This window comes from Charadrius vociferus, unplaced genomic scaffold (assembly GCF_000708025.1).
Source record: "Charadrius vociferus isolate BGI_N301 unplaced genomic scaffold, ASM70802v2 scaffold52, whole genome shotgun sequence".
In the NCBI taxonomy this organism is placed as follows: domain Eukaryota; kingdom Metazoa; phylum Chordata; class Aves; order Charadriiformes; family Charadriidae; genus Charadrius; species Charadrius vociferus.
This window is the reverse complement of record NW_009647572.1, coordinates 3,001,641-3,007,893: the sequence shown is the minus strand read 5'-3', so window position 1 is coordinate 3,007,893 and position 6,253 is coordinate 3,001,641.

Genomic DNA, 6,253 nt, shown 5'->3' with positions numbered 1-6,253 from the left:
GGGAGCCTGGGGGACGCTGGCTGATCCCGGTCACTGTTCCAGACCTGGTCCTCGTCCTGGACCCGGTCCTGGTCCCACTCCCGGTCTCAGTCTGCTCCACCACCAACCTGACCTTTATCTCCCGTAACCCCATCCAAGCGATAACGACCCCTGGTAGTCACAATGGGCGAATCTAGTCGTGATGGTTCCAGCCGGCTCAACGTGGTTTCAGGTAGACGGGTAAGGACTCAGTAGCCAAGGGCTAACTTGAGCCATGAGCCCACCTAACCACAACGCTGGTTCTGTGGTCAGTACACAAATGTGACTGTAGGTCAATCATCTCACCCCCGTAAGTAGTGAACAGTCCCAGAGCCCTTTGAGCTCTTCTGCCTGGCGGTGGGCTGCACACCAGGATCTCCCCTTGGGCAGGGACACCGCTCAAGGTTACTCCTCAAGATTCGGAGATTCCTTGCCAGAACAGATCCTCCATAAGTGACTAATAAGATGCTAAACTTTCAAATCTTAGCTAAGTGACATAAAGGATTGATTGTGCATCTATAATCCTTTAGATGTAAACCGCTGACCAAGTCTGGGACTAGGATTGGGTCCAGCCACACCTGGACTCCTCTCTGAGAAGGCGAGGGGGTCCTCTCTGGAGCTCGTGACCCAACGGGAAGGTCTCCCCGACAGCTCTGTCTGACCCTGTCCTCTATGCAGTAAATAACCAAGTGTGCCTTTGCCATTGAATCTTGTTAAAATACCGTCATGTTTACTATCAAACTTTGTTAAATCCCTGTTTTATACCAGTAAATGTATCGCTGCTTCTCTCTACAGGTGAAGCACATCACTCCACCCATGACAGGAACGCCCTGGAGAAGCTGCTTGCCTCTGCCGGGGTCAGCCTGGTCTCACTGCCTGCTCAGATCTCTGGAAAATGCCTCTCTGGGACGAAATGGAGAGAAGAAATGTCCCAGGCAGAGGGAGTGACCAGTCTTGACAAACCAGAAGTCTGCAGGCTCAGCTCACGGGCTCACATCTTTCCTTGTCTTTGTTGAGGGCAAAACTGAGGCTAAACTCCCTTGAAAATGATGCTTTTTTTCCCCATACTCAAGTTTTCGGTTGTGGTGTCTTCAACTTCCTTATGTAGAAGCTTCACAAGTGCCTCTTCACAAGGACGTTCCCTCACGTTCATTAGGCATCCAGGGTTACGCAGGCGTCCTTTCGCCTTGTGGAGACAATCTGAGCGTCCAACTCTTGTACTCCAGCACCACTCCCTCCTCCGGCCATGGCACACCGGCCACTGCACGGCACTGTGGCACGGGGAGCAGGAGAAGCTTGGTGAAACCAGGCCTGAAGGATTCGTTTGTGGTCTCTAGCAAAGAGAGGGTTCTCTTGGCTCACCACATCGCGCTGTTGGAGAACAAGAAGTAGGTCTGGGAAGCTGCTGTTATGGTTTGAGAAACCCAAAACAATTTATTGTCGTTTAGACAATCATTCTATCACCCAATGAGCCCTCCCCACCTGGGAAAGGGAATGGGGAAAAACAAGGAAACCCAGGAGCTGAAGTATAAACAGATTTAATAGAGTAAGATTAGATGATTAACATTAATAATACTAAAGAACTGCTATTGATCCCGATAGCAATATAAAATATACAAGGATTATACTCAGCCAATTGTATCCGTAGGAAGCTGTGCACTCCCAGCAGTGGACAGTAAATGTTGGACACTGTGAGCGCTACGGCTTCGGGAGGAAGGGAAGGCATTGGGGGTCTGGCAGTGAGACACGAAGTTCTCAAGATGGCAGCCATCAAGGGAGGGAGCCAACTTCGCAGCAAACTTTCTAATTTATAGTGAATGTGATGTTGATGGTATGAAATAATCCTGTTGGCCAGCTTGGGTCAAGTGCCCGGGTCTCGCTCCTCCTCATCCCTGCACCCTGTGAGCTGGAAAACACCGAGACCTTGAAACCCACACACCATAGCTGGCTACAAAGTAAATATTTTCACAAATTCAGACACTAGAGTCTCCTAAAAGTGCAGTCTTCCCAAGTATTAGCAGAGAAATTAGTCCTGTGTGGCTCAAACCAGGACAGCTGTGCACCAGGGAGAAGAAATCATAGGTGTGTGTCCTGCCAGATGGGGGGTGTTGGGGGGGTCTCAGCGGAACCCACTGCAGTATCACATCCCCTCTCTCCAGCCCAATCTGCTGAGCAAAGGCCCAACAGCCCAACCCACCCTTGCCAAGGTAAGTGTTATAAAGTTACCAGTCAGTGCTTCTCCCTCAGCTCTTGACATTGGTTTAGAAAAAGAAAAAAAAAAAAGTCAAATTTGAAATAATTCCACTTGCTTTTTCACCCTGACGGTGCATTTTGCTCATGTTTTCTCTACAGACTGGACCTTTTTTTTCTCTTTTTTAAAATAAGTGTTGACATTCCCACTTACTCGCATGAATTCAGGAGCCTGCGTTTTTAAGAAAAATGCCAATATGATTTACAATAGAGCTTAAAAAAAATAATTCTATCGTAGATTCTGGGGCCTGAGGGTGCATGTCGTACGTGAATGCCCATAAAACCTGAGCCATAGCTTACTGCTGCTCTTGGCTGCCTTTAAAAGAAGGGGGAAAGCAGAATGCCAGCTGGCAACTCACATAGCTGGAAGATCAGTAATGACAAAATTGTGGTGCCAAAATTCTTCGTCAGCTCCTTCTCAAAAGAAAAGTAGAAGTGAGGAAAAAAGGTGGCCCTCAGAAATACTGGATACTCAGCCATGCTTGCGGTGCAGATACCGGGGTGATTACTAAGAGAGACAAGCAGGGAAATTGGGACTGAGAAAAGAAATAGAATCCAAGAGAAGTAAGGAATTAGGGAGGATGAGAAGCAACGATGGGAATTCGGGGCCAGTGATGGCAGGGTGATGGTGGGAGAGTCAGAGATGAAATGGGGGAGGATTTGTAAAAAGGACTCTCTAGAAAGAATTTGCTTAATGAGATAAGGGAAATTTGTTAGTGAGATCCACGTGCTGGCGTGCATCACAGAAAGAACCAGCGCCAAAAGTGCCACTCAAAGTCTCAGCTGGGCTTTCTGCCCCTCTCTTCTCCGTTCCTCCCTGCTTTCTGCCGCAAGGGACGAACCCGCTGTTCTGCCAGCTTTCCTGAATTTGTGTTTGCATTCCAAACCTGGATTATTGTTCTCATTGCCTGCAGACCCACATCATGAATTCGCTCGCAGTCCCGTTTCACAACCCCTGACGGATACTATCAAGTCCATATGGCAGGGAATAAGTAAAATAGCAATACAAGAGTCGGAGTGGAGAGCTACAATGGAGTATTTACTGGCAGTGAGCACAAAAGCGAAGACCAGTCAGTCCCTACTGAGGTGTGACACTTGCCTTTTGCACCAGAGAGCGTTCCCGTCAGGGGAAATGAGGTCTGAAGGGTGTTATAGAGGGGCCACGAATGAACGTGGCAGCTGAGCAGCGATAACGCTTGCATGCTTCAGAAGAAGAAAGTATATTCTTAGTTGAGAAAAGAAGAAATCAGGAGTGCTAAAGAGAGGTGTCATAGGGAGAAAAAAAAAATTTTTTGGATTATCAATCATACTGTTTCCCAAGTAGGGATTTACAGGATTCTCTTCATTCAGTGCTGTCCAATGATGCCTAAATAATTAATGAGTGAGAATGTACCCTCAGCACTCTAAAAATATAACTGAGGCAAGGTCAGAGAGAAAGTTAGTATCTTTTGTTAAGGTATCTGATGCTACTGGAGAGAGAAAAACCAGATAAACTTACACACACACACGCCTTTTTGCACCCTGCAAAATCTCTCCATTTCATCTAACTATCACTTGGTCTGATAAAAGCTAAAATGCTGCTCACTAGAAACTCGGCCTTGTGAATAACGAAGATAAGCAAAAGTGACTGAAATGTCACACCTAGGCTGTATGACTGAGAAAAAACACAATCGGACAGTATGCAATTAGCTAATTCAGCTTTTATAATTCTTTAAAGAGAAATAATTATGTATCTTTATTACTCACCATAAACAGTTAATGAACAATACATAACATTTTATGCTGTAATGTTTGCTAGTCTTTAATAAAATTAAAACATGAAGAGGTGCAATTAGACGCAAGGTTCTCTCCATTTATTACCAATTTTAAATCTTGAAATCCTTTTCTTGACCAGAATTTAGTTACTTAGCCATGGTAACTTTCGTATCTTTAGGATTCAGTTCTATTTACTATGCCCAGAAAATAGCTGAAATCCAGAAAAGAGCCATCTTTGTGAACTACAGATTTTAAATAAGTAGTTAGGACAACTGATTTTTTTAAAAGAATTAGCATCTTATACTTCTGCAAGTGTGTTCAGGGGTCAGAAGAGCAGTTAGTGTATGCCAGAAAATGAAACCAAAATTCTAACAACTCATTAGATGAAGAGATAAATCAGATCAACTGAAAAAAAAAATTATCCACAGTTATGGAAGGGGATTATCTGATGCAACAGAGAGAACAAAGAGAGAAATCAATTTCCACTCCAACTTTGTGATAATTAAAAAACCCAGTCCTAATCAGATGCATTTGTATCACTCCTCCTGGTTTTGTTCTTTGAGGAAGTTAAGCCATTAGTTAAGTTGGCAAAGCAATAAGAGCTTGCGCTGACAGATTTGTGTCAATGCTGCCTCCTGTGCAGACCAGTTAAGGGGTTTTCAAAGGCAAAGGCATTTTCTTTGATGTTCTCGTGCCCCTTCGTACAACCTGCAGTGTCAACACTTCGCTATGATAGATGGCAAGGTTGGGTGAGCGGGGGGAAACTGCTTTACTACCACGTGTTGTGCGTATGGTATCATCAGACTTCTTGGTGCAATACCCCTTTTCTGTGGCTGACAGACATCGTTTTTCTTTCCTTCCAATTCATTTTGAAGACGAGGTTTTAGTTTGTTACACCCGCCTTCTACTCTTCTTGTATCAACTCTTCAAATTGCCCTACGTCAGCCCCCAATGTTAAAACTGTTAATAAAAATTCTCAAAATAAATTTATACTGATGAACAAAATATTATTGCCTTCCCCCATTTCTTCCCCTTATGGCTCTCATTGTAATGTGCATTTAACCTCTTTAGACTATAAGCAGGAGCTTACAATATTTTGCAATTACTCTTGGTATCAGCAATATACACACCCGAGGACAATAGTACACAAAATTAAATAAGCTGCAGTGTAAGCGGTTTGGGAAGTGGTGTGATACCTTGCAAAATTCCTAATTTCTTCTAAGTTGAATCAATTATTTCTTCATCAATAGTACAATTTACTTCAAAATTTATTTAATGGATCCTCTGGGAACAATTATTAAACAGCAGAGTGTCAAAATAGTTCTATCGTTCCTCTTAAAAAAGTTCAACTTCTGTGTACTAAATAAATAAACCTGTGCATCTATATATGCACTATGCATTTATATATGTAGTCTTGCACAATTTTTAGTGCTTTATTACATTAAAAAAGCAGGAAGAATATCTAGAAGCAAAGAATTTTCTATTTATATCTTTTTCTGTATTTGTGTGTCAAAACCTTTTTCTTCTTTTTTTTTTTTTTTCTGTAAAGATTTCTAAATATGGAACTCCACAACGTCAGTCCAAAGGGGATTCTCAGTGTTGGGCTTTTGTTTCTTTGCCTCATCTAAAATTCTCCAAGGACCATATCTGGCACAGGCATTTGTGTATAAAGTATTCCTGGAAAGAGTCAAAGCAAACTTATCTGCTTATGCAAATATGTACCATGTACAAAAATACAGAAATAAGGCAAGCAGGCCTGGCTGTTTGTTTGTTTATATATAACTATACTCAAGTTTGAAAGTCCTTATCTTGTCCTGTTTTTCCTATCTTGTCCTTGTCCTGCTCTTGTTTGCTACAGCATCAAGTGCTCGGAGTCCTCTGACACCCAGATTCAGCATCTTTTAAGTTTCTACAATACAACATCATTTTTTTCTTGTAATAGGATACATATTTACTAACAATAATCATACACAATAGCAACTTTGCATTATGGCTTGAAAGCTTAAGTTTTTAAGATGAAGGACATCAACTAATCTGAAATTAATCCTGTAAGGTATTTTCTACCTTTTCCACTTTACAGTAACAGTGCAGACTCTACGCAGTGAATTTAATGCTACTTGTAATAAGTATGCTCATCCTAGTCACTTTTTGAAAGACTCGTATAAGGAATGCATTAGCTCATGAGATCCTCAGACCACAGACTGAAAGCTACTGCCTTTTTTAGTTCATT